Here is a 16262-nt window from a genome sequence, read left to right on the forward strand (position 1 = left end):
TAAATAACTGACTGCCGAATAATAAGTTCTCACATAACAGACTGAGGCAGTGAGTAGTTACCAGGCGGCAGCAGCAAGCAATTGTGAGTTTGAAAGGCATTTCACTGCCTATCAACTGTCCGTGGAAAATAGGCCTTACGCAGATATTACTTGTTCCAGTTTTATGCCTGTGTGTTAAAACGCCTTGATAAAGATGTTAAAAACCTCAAGCATTGTTAAATTGTATGCAGGCTGGAAAGAAGCCAGATGAATGCTACAGCTCTTGCATTTATCTGGCTATTTCCAAACTATATGTGAGTTGCATGGAAACCTGGAATATTTACATCTCCTCAAGGTCCATACACACATCCAATATTTATCTGCAGGAGACTGCCCAATTTTACAATTTCCAAGCAGTATGAGAGCTTACCTACACAGACTGTTCATAGTATTCAAAATCTGTTGGTCCTCCTACTACATGGCAGTTGTACAATTGGCAAGTCATCTGCACACTTTTAATTATGATTGGCCGATCACTGACCAATTTTGTATTGAATACTTTGAGCAAATTGTGTAGGTAAACCCTCCATATTATGTGGAGGAAGTAAAATTGGTCAGTGATTGGCCAATCATAATTGAAAGTGTGTACCAGGCTTTAGATGCTGTATGAGTTGCTCTGTTATGTGGGGAGAAGGTTGGGCTGAGAACATAGATCATTGTTTCGTGTTGTGATGCGATATTGTCCATTGCAACTCAACAAATTGTGTGATTAGGGTCCATAATGTGAATGTTTTACTTTGCAAGAACCGGAATTTGTGTAAACTGAAACTATTTGCACATGACTAATCTTATTTGGAATGCAAATGATTAATTGCACGATACCTTGATTAATTGAGTTAGCAGCTTTTTGGTAATTATACGGTTCCTAAATCTGATTAGCCTCCTGCAAAGTTCCAGACAGTCCCTGCTTATTCTGATTTCATGCAGAGTTAGAAAAATAAAAGGCAAGTTGAATTTCAGATCACATCTCTAATCTCCACCTATTGCTGCCATGGTTGTGACAGGCTTTGCTGGCTTTCCTGCCCCCTACTGCGGTCACTGGAGTTAGTGAATTCTCTATGTAATACCAGGGAAAAACCACTAGAGGGCACATGACATGGAAATGTAGTTTCTTTCCTAGTGGTTTCCCACATGCAAGGGAGAAATAGTAAATGTGCTGAAAAATAGAACTCTATGACTTCAGTGCAAGAGATAAATGTAACCTCCTTTGCTGGTGATGCCCCGCCCCTACTCCACCTGAGTGTGTGTGATGTCATATTTGAGCTTGAGGTGAATGAAGGAGACACGTTCTTCCATTTCTCACACAACAGTGGAACTGAAGAATTCTGCACTAACAATAATACTGCTTTAACAACAAGTTGGGTTTTTTTGTGTTTGTTTTTTCTTAGGTTGCCTGGCCTTATAGGTTTGTGTTTTATTTCACCATTCCGGTGTGGAATTTATTTGTAATAATATTACTTGGTTAATTTCTGCAGTAGAGTCTGTTGTGAAAGACTGTTTCAAATTTTGTTACTTGTTCTAAATCGCCCAGCAGGCTTCTACATACACTGTGCAAAGAGCAGCAATGTGGCATCTCCAGCAGCCAATCAGAACTCTGCTTTAGCTTGCAGCTGTCACACAAGAACTGTTTACACCAGTGATTTTGTTATGCTACCAAATGAGCTTATCAACTTCAACAGGAAAAACAACAGCTTCTCTAATGGGTAGATGTTTCTCGTAAGTTACACACACATTCTCATTCCTACCTTCATTACCCAACTTGGATGGATAATTAGTCAATAGTCTTTCAAGTAAGTGCTCCTTATAGTGACAGCTGCTGCTTGTGTTGTATTGGCAGTAGGAAACTGTCACTATGAGGCCTGGAACCCACTAGCCATGCTTTTCTAAAATACATGGACTATTGACCTTTTTCTTAATAGGATGCCACTGATTAGATACAGTAAAACATTCCAACTATTTTGTAAATGTTTAAATATAAAAGAAGACCCTGGGATACTTAAAGGACCACTATTGCAAAAATTGTAAAATTTAAAGTACAAGTAAACCTATACAAATAAGTACTTTTTTTCCCAGAGTAAAATGAGACATAAATTACTTCTCCTATGCTGCTGTGACTTGCAATAGGTAATAGAAATCTGACCAGCTCATCTCCTCATGGGGATTTCTTTATTTTCAAAAGCACCAGTTCAAAAGCTCCATCCAACTGCCAAAAAACTGTTCAGCGAGCAGGGAGGCTGGCCAGCATATTTGTATAAATCCTTTTCAGGGAGTAGCTTCATAAATAATAAAGGCCATGCTGAGAATCCCCCATGAAGAGATGGACTAGCTCATAACATGTCGGTTCTGTCTGATTTCTACTACCTACTGTAAGTGACAGCAACATAGGAGAAAAGTAATTTTTGGCTCATTTTACTTTGCAAGAAACATACTTCTTATTTGTATGTGTTTACATTTATTTTAAATTTTACACTTTTTCGCGATAGTGGTCCTTTAAAGTGAACCAGAGATGAAGCACCCTAATGTATTTTACCATATATGTCATTGGGAACATTAGAGAAAACACCTACCCTGCTCTCTGTTTCATCCTTCACTGCTCAGCCTGCTTATTTATCAGCCATGATAAAATCCCTGACTGAGCATTGTCTGGCTTTGCTCTGGAATCCTTATAGCTGAGTCTGTCTTCTCTGATGTCTTTTCAAGCCCAAGCTTGCCCCCTCCTGTCTCTGCTATAATGACTCAGCTATAATTATTCCTGAGCAAAGCCAGACTAAATGTTCAGTCAGGGATTTTATCAGGGCTGATAACAAGCAGGGTGAGCAGTGAAGGATGAAACAGAGAGCAGGGTATGTGTTTTCTCTAATGTTCCCACTGATATATATGGTAAAATACATGAGGGTGCTTCGTCTCAGGTTCACTTTACAGTGAACCCGAGGTGAAAATAAATTGTTGAGATAAAGTTATATTTATCATCCTGTTCCTAAAAATGACCTTAACGTAACCACTGCACACCATAAAGCCATTTCCTGATTGGATGAAGGAATTATCGGGCCATTGCTCTTTGCACTGTATTGGATTGCAATCCTTAAACTGTTGCTACACTTACTGTAATCATTTCACTTAATGGGTTTGACACCGCACATGTAAAAAATATATATTTAGGCATATAATATTTGTTTTATATTTAGGATTTATTGCAATTTTATTACAACATTTGCTTATTCACTTGCTCAGTATAACTGCTGTATGTTACTGAAATCTTCAAAAAAAACCACAAACAAAAAGTAATGACCAGTTTTCAGTACTAAAAGGAATGACCAGTTTTCAGTACTTTGTGTTGTGTATTTGTACAGATTGCTCATAGCATTCCTTTGGAAAATGTAGTTTACTTTCATTCTTTATTTAATGCGTAATCTAGCCCCTTTTCACACTACATCGCATACCCTCCAATCAGTCGTAGTTCTGGGGAACATACCAATTAGTTTCATCAAATGTATTTTATGGTTGTATAGAATAAAAGATTTGATTAAAGAGGAGTTGTTGTTTTGTAACTTTTGGAACGGATACAGGTGTGATTGTTTATGAAGCATACAACAAGTAAAAGAAACCTGTAAGGAAAAAAAAACAATCGTTGGGGTTGGGGGGGGGGGGGGGGAGAGATATTTACCTCAGGAAGTGAAAGCCTCTGCATCCTATTGCGCTCCATTCGCAACTGCCGGCGTACAGGCCTGCACAGCATGCCGCTGACATGGGCTTCACTGACAGCAGCGCTTCACACAGGCGCACTAAGGACGACCTCTGCACTGTGCGGGGACCCCAGGCCGGTGGCTGCGAACAGGGTGCTCACCATGGGACAGAGCTGTTAGGGGCTGGAGAAAGCCCCAGGTAAGTAAATCAGATTTGCGTTTTTAGTTGCCTGATGATTCCTTTAAAGAGAGACTGGAGCCTTCTAAAAATCCTCTTTTTTTATTTGACATTTATCTTCAGCAATCTAAGCATAGCTAAAATGCTGCATTCCTGCGGCAGAATGATGTAATTAAACCCCCCAAATCCCTGGGGCAAAATTTGGGAATTGCTTCCTTGTAGAGGCAGAGCTTTGCGCTGTATCTCTGCCTCTACTTGCGTCAATCCCCGATCAGTGGGGATTTACGCTAATGGGAGGCAGAGCTACAGCGCTAAGCTCTGCCTCCCCGGGCAGCAAAGTCTATGACCTGGAAAGTCGTGGAATTTTGTCCCGGTATTTGGGGGGGGTCTAATGAAATTGTCCTGCTGCAGGAATGTGGCATTTTAGCTATGCTCATATTGCTGGAAAAAAAAATTCAAATAAAAGGATATTTGCAAGGCTTCAGACTCTCTTTAAAGGACAACTGATGTGCCATGATGAGATAGACATGTGTATGTACAGTGCCAAGCACACAGATAACTGCTGCATTCCTTTTTTTTTTTTTCTCTTCCTGAAAAAGTTAAACATCAGGTATGAAAGTGACAGTTTCTGTCCGGGTCAGACTATAGCATAACCCTGTACAAACCAATAATAAAAAGGCTGGCCCTACAGAAACCGCACCACAATGTATGTACAAATGTGAAAAAAGCCTTTATTTAATCCATAACAAGAGATAAAAACAATGACACAAGAATAACATAGGAGCACTAATATATGCAATTGGGGAGTCTACATGAAGACAGTATAAATATTCCCCACGTGTTTACATTATGCCTGCGCGCCGCGATCGGAGGCTCGCAGGCTGTTCACGGAGACACCCTCCATGAACTGACATGGAAAGGCCACTTGAACGAGCGGCTGTTACCATGTAATACCACTTACAACTTGCCGCCGCCTATCGGCGTTAGGTGGTCGTTAGCGCGCATAGTGTGTAGTGTGACAGATGCGGGAGGGCGGAGTCTGAGGAAAGTGATGGCACTTCCGACGCATGATAAGAGAATGAATAAAGATTGAATGACACTACAATAAGGGAAGGGATACATGGTGGCCAAGTGAATGAGACAGCTGGAGGATACAGTGACACCTGCTGGGTGTTAGGAATAATGACACCTCCACTAAATAAATTGGATAATACATGGCAACAATAGAGAAGTAAAATACTAGACTACATGCTAAAATGAATGAAGGCTGGCTGTAACAATATGAGGCACACAAAAGAGAGAACAGAAGAGGCTAACACAGCGGCATTAAAGAGACTCCGTAACAAAAATTGCATCCTGTTTTTTTATCATCCTACAAGTTCCAAAAGCTATTCTAAGGTGTTCTGGCTTACTGCAGCAGGTTCTACTACCACCATCTCTGTAATAAATCAACTTATCTCTCTCTTGTCAGACTTGTCAGCCTGTGTCTGGAAGGCTGCCAAGTTCTTCAGTGTTGTGGTTCTGTGATGCATCTCCCCCCTCCAGGCCCCTCTCTGCACACCGCCTGTGTATTATTTAGATTAGAGCAGCTTCTCTCTTATCTTTTACAAGCTGGATAAATCCTCCTCTGAGCTGGCTGGGCTTTCACATACTGAGGAATTACATACAGGCAGAGCTGTCTGCACTCTGCAGGAAGAAACAGTCTGACACTTCAGTGGAAGATAGCTGCAGGGGGAAAGAAACACACAAATGATCACTTGAGATTCAAAAGGAAGGGTGTATACAGCCTGCTTGTGTATGGATGTATTTTCTATGTATGGACATACTGTACATCAACCTACTTCCTGTTTTGGTGGCCATTTTGTTTGTTTATAAACAAACTTTTTAAAACTGTTTTTAACCACTAGGGCTGGTTCAGACGGACGTTTGGAGGCGTTGCGTTCGTGATGCGTTCAGGCTTTCAGCAGCGTTCGCATTGCGTTCGGGTGCGGTCGCATTTTTTCTTCCCCTAGAGGGACATTACCCGTCGCGGTTAACCGCCCCTGGAAGCAACATGTAGCTTCCAGGGGCTCCTTGAACGCCAGTGAAAATCGGGACCCGAACGCCGCGTTTGTGCAAACGCGCGTAAAAGCTTGGTACAAACGCTCCCATTCACTTGAATGGGAGCGTTTAACGCCAAGCCCCGAACGCTGGCAGTAAACGCTCTGCAAACGTCCGTCTGAACCAGCCCTAAGCCCTTAATGCGGCGAGGAGCGGCGAAATTGTGACAGAGGGTAATAGGAGATGTCCCCTAACGCATTGGTATGTTTACTTTTGTGCGATTTTAACAATACAGATTCTCTTTAAGCATAAGTAAAATTAAGACGAATCCAGTCAGCTGCATAACGAAAAATTCCCAGGTCTTCATAAAACGTCATGGTAATATCTTTGAGGAAACAACATCAGGGTTGAGGAGAAAGTTGGCATGTCCCAAACATCTGATCAACACGAGAAGGGTGATATGTGTGTCAAAAGCCAATAATATTAACTCCATAAATAAAAGGGCATAAGCAGCATCTGTTGGTGAATACAGATCAAAAACCAGCAGTTACTCACCAAAACCGTTTGGGATAAACACAAATGAATGACAGAAAAAAAAAGGGTGGGGGGGACCCCAAGTAGGTGGGAACTCATGCAGGACAATGCAAGTGCTGTCAACCTATAACTCACTGTGCCACACTAGCGTGAAATGTATAGCACCACAGCGGTCAAACTCACCAATGACCACAGGGGCTCACAAGACTCAAACAAACAAATCAGTGTGTATACACTAAAATGTGATATTGAAAAACATGCAACATAGTGTGTATGCAATGGGTGAGAAAAGTCAAATATAGCTGATGGGAGAAGACTAAGGGGGAGAGAGAAAAGTCAGAAAGGAAAAGGCCCACCCTACTTACTAAGGTGGGGTCCAGAATGCTGGACAGTAGCTGAGGATGCCTACTTACTGAGCAAAAATCAATTAACCCTTCGCACACTCACATGCAAATGTTCAAACAAATGCATTCACAGATTTACTCATCCAGGCACAACTGTTATCCCTACAGCTAAATTAAAAGCCAGGGTTTTAGTTCACAGAAGAATGCATTCTTATGCTTAGTCACCTATACTGCGTAGAAGTACCCAGGTAAACATAGGTGTCCTAACTCTGGCCCTGTAACATGCATAGTGCAGACATGCAAACACATTCATTGCATCAAACCTATCAATGGATTAGGAGCACACATCCTAACTTCCTCTCCTGGGAAAGACAGTGCATCTTACCAATCGCACAAGGGAGCTAACGTTATGTGTCCATGTGCACCATGCGCATACACCAGCATAAGCTGTCTGCATGCTGACAAACATACAGGGGAAGGGGGGGAGTGCACCGAATTAGACCCTAGCCACAGGGGTCAATGATAAGAGTAAACATACATATATCCAGGCACATCGCCTCTAGTTAGGACATTAAATAAATTATTAGGGAAAGGGAGGTGCTGAAGGGGGTGTGGCTAGAAACAGCAAAAATCAATTAACCCTTCGCACACTCACATGCAAATGTTCAAACAAATCTTCTGTGAACTAAAACCCTGGCTTTTAATTTAGCTGTAGGGATAACAGTTGTGCCTGGATGAGTAAATCTGTGAATGCATTTGTTTGAACATTTGCATGTGAGTGTGCGAAGGGTTAATTGATTTTTGCTGTTTCTAGCCACACCCCCTTCAGCACCTCCCTTTCCCTAATAATTTATTTAATGTCCTAACTAGAGGCGATGTGCCTGGATATATGTATGTTTACTTACTGAGCAACCCTCTGCAAAAATATAAGAACAAAGCCACAGAGAACATTAATTTAAAAAACCAAGGAATGAGAATTCCTCATTCATACGTGCCGGTGCTAGTGTTCCCAAGTCAAAGATCCAGTGGGCTTCCTGTCTCAGAAGCATTTGGGGGATATCTCCACCCCTAGATGAAAGATAAACATTAGATAAACCACAAACCTTCCAGCCCTGGGTGCTCCTCCTATGGACCTGCAAGGCATGCTCTGCCACCGGAGTCAACTGCTTACCATCAGCATGATCACATGCTGCCAGTCGGATGGTGAATAAGTGCTTCTGAATTCTACTTTTAAGCATGTTCCTAGTTTGTCCCACATATCGCTTGTTGCAAGGACACCATAACAGATACACGACTCCTTCTGATTGGCAGTTGATATATTCTTTACGTTTATGTACATGGTGTGTCTTTTCGCTGTAGACCTCTTTGGTTTGGGTCATTAATTCACAGATGTTGCATCTCCCACATGCAAAACTGCCGCAAACCACTGGTTTCCTTCTGGTTTTGCGTTGGAAATGGCTCCTACATAATCGGTCCTTCAGATTAGTTGCTCTCTTAGCCGTAATCGATGGTTTCGCAGAGAGGTACCTATTAACAATAGAGTCAGTTTGTGAGATAGGCCAATGTTTGGCAATAATGTTCCTTAGGAACTCCAGCTGCTGTTATAGGGTGTACAAAACCTTACCAGATCACTGTTTCTTTCCTGTAGAGTACAACAATTTCTCCCTATTTGTGTGAGTAGCCCGTTGATAAGCTTGTTCAATAATGCATTTTGGGTAACCACGGTTTCTTAATCTTTCCTTCAACAAAACAGATTGTGTCTGGAACTCAGCCTCATTGGAACAATTCCTCCTTAATCTTAAAAATTACCCACGAGCCTATTGGATCTACAGGGTGAACTATGTCACTATGGCTTGAGAACCTTTCCCCTGTATAACTTGCGTTCATTGTGAAGATAACTGTATTCATCCTGCTTGCTATTCTAATAGTACCTATTTTTTATATAATTCGCTACTGTATTTGTCTTTTCTTATTTCAATAAAAAAAAAATGATTGATAAAAAAAAAATTGACTCACTGGTATGTTGTTTCTCAAACTTTTAGTATGGAACGATTCATAGTGCAGTAGACTGTTTACCGCTGTTTCCTTACGATAAAGTGTAGTCTCAATGTGTCCAGTATCTGAAAAAGAAAGATGTAAATCAAGGAAGACCAATGAATCAGAAGAGACCAGTGAGGTGGGTGGGATGCACCTGACTAAACTGAGGCCCGACGCAAGGGTAAGTTTCAACCACGGTCTTCTTTTTTGCCTAATATGTCCTCTTATCCAGCAATTAAAATATTTTTTGAAATGGCTTCCAGGGACATAGAAAAACTGGGGGACATTGGTTATTGTGGGGACAACCTCACTAAAGAGGAGCAGTTGGCCCTTGTTCATCTGTCCAAACGCAATTACATGGTAATTCGTGAAGCGGATACAGGGGGCAATGTGGTACTATGGCCCACAGAAAAGTATATTCAGGAGGCTAAGAGACAATTAAATAACACCAAGTACTACAGGACCTTAACCTCTAATCCATGTGAAGTGTTCAAAAACAAACTAGACCATTTAATGAATGAAGCAAAACTAGCAGGAGTCATCTCGCAACGGGAATTTGCTTTTCTGACGGTTGGCAAACCAATAACATCTACTTTTTACTTGTTGCCGAAAGTTCATAAAAATAAGGAACAACCACTAGTGATGACCCGAACCTCCGATTTTCGGTTCGCAAAGTTCCGCAAAAGTTTGGTTCGCGCGAACTTGCGCGAACCGCAATAGACTTCAATGGGGAGGCAAACTTTGAAAACTAGAAACACTTATGCTGGCCACAAAACTGATGGAAAAGATGTTTCAAGGGGTCTAACATCTGAGTTTTTGCATGGATGAGTGGGATAGACGCCAAAAGTCCCGGGGAAATTCTGGATTTGACGCAAAGCAGCATTTTAAGGGCAGAAATCACATTGCATGCTAAATTGCAGGCCTAAAGTGCTTTAAAACATCTTGCATGTATATACATCAATAAGGGAGTGTAATTAGAGTACTGCTTCACACTGACACACCAAACTCACTGTGTAATTCACCGCAAACAGCGGTTTGTGTAGTGACAGCTGTGCTGGACTGGTGCGCACCATGGCGAGAGTGCAGGCCGCGGCAGTTTTCAAGCCCATATGGTCGCCGGGTTGTGGTAGCTCAATGATAGAACAACAGTGACTGTCCAGCTGATCAAATTTGGTCTGTCCACCAGGGTTGCTCGCCAGAGATCACGAATTCGAATTTACCCGTGATCACGTGTAGAATTTCATGATTGCCGAACTCGAATTCGAAGAGCGATACTGCTCCCAAATTTGAAGTCGAATGTACTCGAATAGTCACTCTCGAATTCGGCTGTGATCACGGGTGTTAACGCGTGATCACGAATTCGGCTTCGGTATCCAGGGGATGTCGTCATTGGGCCAATCAGAAGGCCCCCAGCCGAGGCCCTAGCAACCAATCAGAGGAAGGGAGCCTGGCCCTCCCCTCCTCTATATAAGGCAGCGGCCATATTAGGGAGCCCGTCCTTGCTTGTGACTGCGGTACTGAGAGCATCTCCAGTGCTGCTGCGTGTCATAGGAAGTGCTTTTCAACTGTTAAACCCAGCGTTTTACCTCCTGAACACATTCTACACACATTGATTATATTGTTTTATAGTTAGTTAGTGATTTGATTGTTATGGTTCAGTCAGCTAGTGTAGTGTACTGTATACTGTGCTAGGCTAGTGTTAGGTCTGTGTGCAGGCTAGGGCCTGCTAGCCTAGGTAGCCTTAGCCTACTAGCTTAGGTAGGTTAGGGATTATAGTTAGTTGTGTACTAGTACTAGTTTACTTAATTTGTACTGTTAGTCTGTGAGTTTATTAGCTTTAGTACTGTGTTAGTTACTTTACAGGCCAGCATCTGTTGTGATCTGTGACTGTCATCTGCCCTACCCAATTGATTGCATCCGTGTGTAACAGACTTTTGTCAGCAGTAGGGTATTGTACCGTGTTAGCCATCAGTAAAAGCAAGAAGTTTTAAATCAGGATGATACCATTTATTGGCTAACTACAAATGAATAAGAATAAACAAGCTTTCGGCCTTGCAGCCTTCGTCAGGTTTACATCCTGTTAGTTTGCAAGCTGGTGGTACAGACAGCTTATATACATGCAACATCAAAAGGGAAAACAGATATTTTTTTCAAGCATAAATACGTCATTAAGATGCCTTCATTCAAACAGACCATCTAAATGGGGTAAGATAAGGATCCTTGTTTACTCCATTGCTCACAGACCTGGTATTAGGATTGACCCAGAGGTATCGTAAATTCTTAGTTCACAAGTTCAGCTAGAGTGGCTGAGACAGTTTAAATATCATCAATCTCATACCAATATAGAAAGTTGTTGTCCTTATTCAAACTCTTCTCCACAGCTTTGAACCAATTTATAAATTTTGTTTCTGCTATTAATCGGTCATTTGACGTTTTGAAGCCGCCCTTCAGGGCAGTGACACGAAGATCATCCATGCTGTGTCCGTTGGACCGAAAGTGTGTCGCAACTGGGAGTCCAGATTTGGTATCATTAATAGTGTGCCTGTGTCCATTCATACGTTTGCGCAGAGTTTGTCCAGTTTCTCCCACGTACATAACATTGGGGCATTTAGCACACATGATCAGATATACCAAATTGGTGGACCCACAGGAAAATTTACCTTGTACTCTGTACTCCTGTTGTGAACCTGGTATCGTTACCCTGCCAGTGGAGTAAATGTGTCTGCAGGTCCCACATATTTTTTGTCGGCAGGGTGATGTTCCCTTTTGTTGAGGCCTATTCAAAGAGCTCCTGACAATCATCTGTTTTAGATTGTGTGGTTGCCGATATGACAAGAGTGGAGGTTTAGGGAATATCGTTCTCAGTCTGTGATTCTTGTGTAAAATGGGATGAAGTTCCTTAGCAATCCTCCTTAAGATTTCCAGGTGTGGGTTGTAGGTGACAACCAAAGGGACACGTTCCTCTTTCTGGTTTTGCTTATATTTCAGGAGTTCAGTCCTGGGGATGTTGCTGGCTTTCCTGATTTGGGCCTCAGCCATGGGAGGACTGTAACCTTGTTTAATGAAAGTGTTCTTAAGGTGATCCAGGTGCTTGTCTCTGTCCATCCTGTCAGAACAAATCTGGTTGTACCTTATTGCTTGGCTGAAAATTATAGAGTTTTTAATGTGCTTGGGATGAAAACTGTCATATCTTAGGTATGTGGGACGGTCTGTAGGTTTGCGATACACAGAGGTTTGTATGTTGTTACCCCTGATGTATATGGTGGTGTCCAGAAAGTTAATCTCTGTGTGAGAGTAGGTAAGTTTCAATTTGATTGTAGGATGGAAGGCATTGAAGTTCCTGTGGAACTGGAGAAGATCATCCTCACTTGCGGACCAGATGATTAAAATATCATCAATGAAGCGGAAGTAGGCCAAGGGTTTTATGCAACATGCATTGAGGTATTCCTCTTCGAATTTGGCCATGAATAAATTTGCATACTGTGGAGCGAATCGCGAACCCATTGCCACGCCCATCTGCTGTAAATAGAGGTCCTGTCCAAAAGTGAAATAATTGTGAGTGAGAATGAATTTGATCAGTCCACTAATAGGCTTTACAGGTATGCCCTGACCCTGAAGATATTTACGGCAGGCCGCAATACCATCATCATGGGGAATGTTCGTGTACAAGGACTCCACGTCCATCGTGGCCAGTATGGTTCCCTCAGGTACTGGGCTGATGGCTGTCAGTTTGTTCAGGAGGTGGGTGGTATCCTGTAAGTAGCTGGGTCTTTTACAGACAAGAGGTTTCAAGATGTTTTCCAGCCACCCTGAGATGTTCTCTGTAAGAGTTCCGCTCCCTGAGATTATGGGCCTGCCTGGGTTTCCCTCTTTTTGGATCTTGGGAAGCATGTAAAAGCAGGCTGTTCTAGGCTCTTCAGGGACAAGGGTCCAAACATGTTGTCTGATGTTTGCAGGCAATCTGTTAACCATCCTATTAAGTGCCATCCTGTAGCCTTTTGTGGGGTCCCCCTGTAATTTGGCATAGTGAGCGGTGTTGGATAATTGTCATTGTGCCTCCTGGATGTAGTCACTGGTGTTCATTATGACTATGGCACCACCTTTATCCGCTGGTTTAATAATAATGTCCTTATTCTCCTTAAGGGATCTGATGGCCTGTCGCTCCTGTGGTGTTAGGTTCTGGGCCAGTGTCTTTCTTTTACTCAGGATCCTGTCAGAGATTCTGCGTCTGAATTTGTTGATGTATTTATCCAGGGCCGGGTTTTTTCCTTCTTTGGGGGTCCATCTTTTTTTCTTTTTTTTTCTTTTTAGATCTGGTGCGTTTTGGTCCATTATCCATTGTATCACAGGCTTCCTTATCATGGTAGTGTTCCTTGAGTCGCAGCTTTCTGAAAAATTCCTCCATATCTCCACAGAGTGCAATCTTGTCTATGGGTCTCGCAGGGCAGAATGACAGGCCTTTGGAGAGTACTGACATTTCAGCTTTAGTAGCCTGATAAGAGGAAAGATTCATTACACCTGTGGGTTGCTCTTTTTCTGCTGCTTGTGCATCCAGGCGTCCACTCTTAATTCTAAGTCTCTGAAGTTTTTTCTTTTTGTTGTTAATTAGGAATCTCTGTAGTTTCCCATAGAAGGTCTGTAGTTTATCCCATGTATATCCAGTGGGGTCATCATTCAGAGACAGTTTCAGGCTCTGTATCTCATCCTTTGTAATCCTCTTACAGTTATAGCAGACTCTTAAAAGGTTATTCCGTATTCTCTCCGAGCTCCTCCTGCAGATTTCTTCTGCAAACCTGCTATTGTATGTATGCAGGGTGGGATTCTGTATCCTTAGTCCTTGAGGTATAAGTTTTTCCTTTTTGCATGTAGTCAAGAAAAAGATGTCGCTGTCCAGTTGTGCAAGTTTCTTCAGGTCTTTCTTTAGTTCTAGGAAAGTCCGGTACATTGCGGTATCTTCAAGCATAGTAGTAGCAGTAGGGTATTGTACCGTGTTAGCCATCAGTAAAAGCAAGAAGTTTTAAATCAGGATGATACCATTTATTGGCTAACTACAAATGAATAAGAATAAACAAGCTTTCGGCCTTGCAGCCTTCGTCAAGCTTACATCCTGTTAGTTTGCAAGCTGGTGGTACAGACAGCTTATATACATGCAACATCAAAAGGGAAAACAGATTTTTTTTTTTCAAGCATAAATACTTCATTAAGATGCCTTAATTCAAACAGACCATCTAAATGGGGTAAGATCCTTGTTTACTCCATTGCTCACAGACCTGGTATTAGAATTGACCCAGAAGTATCGTAAATTCTTAGTTCACAAGTTCAGCTAGAGTGGCTGAGACAGTTTAAATATCATCAATCTCATACCAATATAGAAAGTTGTTGTCCTTATTCAAACCCTTCTCCACAGCTTTGAACCAATTTATAAATTTTGTTTCTGCTATTAATCGGTCATTTGACGTTTTGAAGCCGCCCTTCAGGGCAGCGACACGAAGATCATCCATGCTGTGTCCGTTGGACCGAAAGTGTGTAGCAACTGGGAGTCCATATTTGGTATCATTAATAGTGTGCCTGTGTCCATTCAGACTTTTGTCACTCACTGTCTGTCACACGAGTTACTTATCGACTACTGTATACACTACTGCTAGGGATTATAGTTAGTAGTAGTTGTTATCTACGTACTAGTGTACTTAATTTGTACTGCTATAGTCTGTGAGTTTATTTAGTGCCCCAGGCTTCACTATCACTACTACTGTGTAATAGTTACTTCACAGGCCACTAGGCCAGGCCAGCATCTGTTGTGATCTGTGACTGTCATCTGCCCGACCCTATTGATTGTGTCCATGTGTGAGACTTTTATTGTCACTGTCTGACTGTCACACGAGTTAGTTATCGACTACTACACTACTACTAGGGATTATAGTTAGTTGTTACCTACGTACTAGTTTACTTAATTTGTACTGCTATATTCTGGGAGTTTATTTAGTGCCACAGCCTTCACTACTGTGTAATAGTTACTTCACAGGCCATTAGGCCAGGCCAGCATCTGTTGTGATCTGTGACTGTCATCTGCCCGACGCTATTGATTGCGTCCATGTGTGACAGACTTTTATTGAAGGGGGTATACTATGAACATTTTTAAAATTATAAGCATGTAAGTAGTGATGGACGCAAAACGGAAAAGATGCACCTTTATTTCCAAATGAAATATTATTGTGATAGGGACAAAATTTAAATGGTGTCATAACCGAGACAAACGGGCAAATAAAATGCACAGGTTTTAATTATGGTAGCATGGATTATTTTAAAGCTATAATGGCTGAAAACTGAGAAATAATGATTTTTTTCCATGGTTTTCTTATTAATCCTGTTAAAATGAATTTATAAAAAAATAATTCTTAGCAAAATGTAGCACCCAAAGAAAGCCTAATTAGTGGTGGAAAACACAAGATATAGATCAATAAATTGTGATAAGTAGTGATAAAGTTATTAGCGAATGAATGGGAGGTGAAAATTGCTCTGATGCATAAGGTGAAAAATCCCTGCGGGCTGAAATGGTTAATCCATAACAAGAGAAAAAAAACATAAAAACAATGGCACAAGAATAACATGGGAGCCCTTATATATGCAATTGGGAAGTCTACATGAAGATAATATTAATAAATATAATGTAAAAAAAAAATGATATATATGTGAATATGTACTCAGACCTGACCCGCTGGTAAGCAAGAAGTGAAAAGTGGACCGTAAAGCAGGCGGAAAGCTATAAATGGTGTGAATGTGAGCACCCTGCAATAAAGCTGTAAGTGCAGGGTGAATGTTCAAATGCCTATTTTAACCACTTTATGACAACCTGACTTATAAAAACGTCCTGCTAGAACCTCTTAATGGCTCCAGGACGTTTTTATAAGTCAGACAGTGCTGCTGCCACTGTGCGCGCTCCCGCGGGTGTACTTGCATCCCCGTGCACGTGAAAATTGTGAAAAAAAAACACCTTTATTTTGAAATGATATATTGTCAACATACTTTGTACTAGGGACATAATTAAAATCTTGTGATAACCAGGATAAATGGGCAGATAAAATGTTTGAGTTTTATGCACAGTAGCAGTGTTTATATTAAAACCATAGGGGATGAAATAGGAGAAATAGTGTATTTTTTCCTTGTATTTCCCTTTAAAATGCATAGAAAATAAAGTAATTACTGAAAACAAATATCAACCCAAACAGCCAAATTTGTGGTGAAAAAAACAAGATATATATCATTTCATTGTGATTAGTAGTAATTAACCTGAGGACCACAGTCTTTTCGCCCCTTAACCACCTTAGTGGTATGGACGAGCTGAGCTCGTCCATTACCGCCAGAGGGTGCCACTCAGGCCCTGCTGGGCCGATTTTGATAAAATAAAAA

General features: G+C 41.5%; 1 protein-coding gene across 1 annotated transcript in view; it reads left to right on the forward strand.

The window, feature by feature from the left end:
- The window catches only part of WDR48 (WD repeat domain 48), an 80632-nt gene extending 71873 nt beyond the window's left edge, over positions 1-8759 (forward strand). The window contains exon 20 of the transcript XR_011020776.1: positions 8572-8759. The gene's annotated coding sequence lies outside the window, so the exon portion shown is untranslated. The remainder of the gene's footprint in view (positions 1-8571) is intronic.
- Positions 8760-16262: the final 7503 nt, after the last annotated feature.

The sequence above is a fragment of the Hyperolius riggenbachi genome, chromosome 5 (genome assembly GCF_040937935.1).
Source record: "Hyperolius riggenbachi isolate aHypRig1 chromosome 5, aHypRig1.pri, whole genome shotgun sequence".
In the NCBI taxonomy this organism is placed as follows: Eukaryota; Metazoa; Chordata; class Amphibia; order Anura; family Hyperoliidae; genus Hyperolius; species Hyperolius riggenbachi.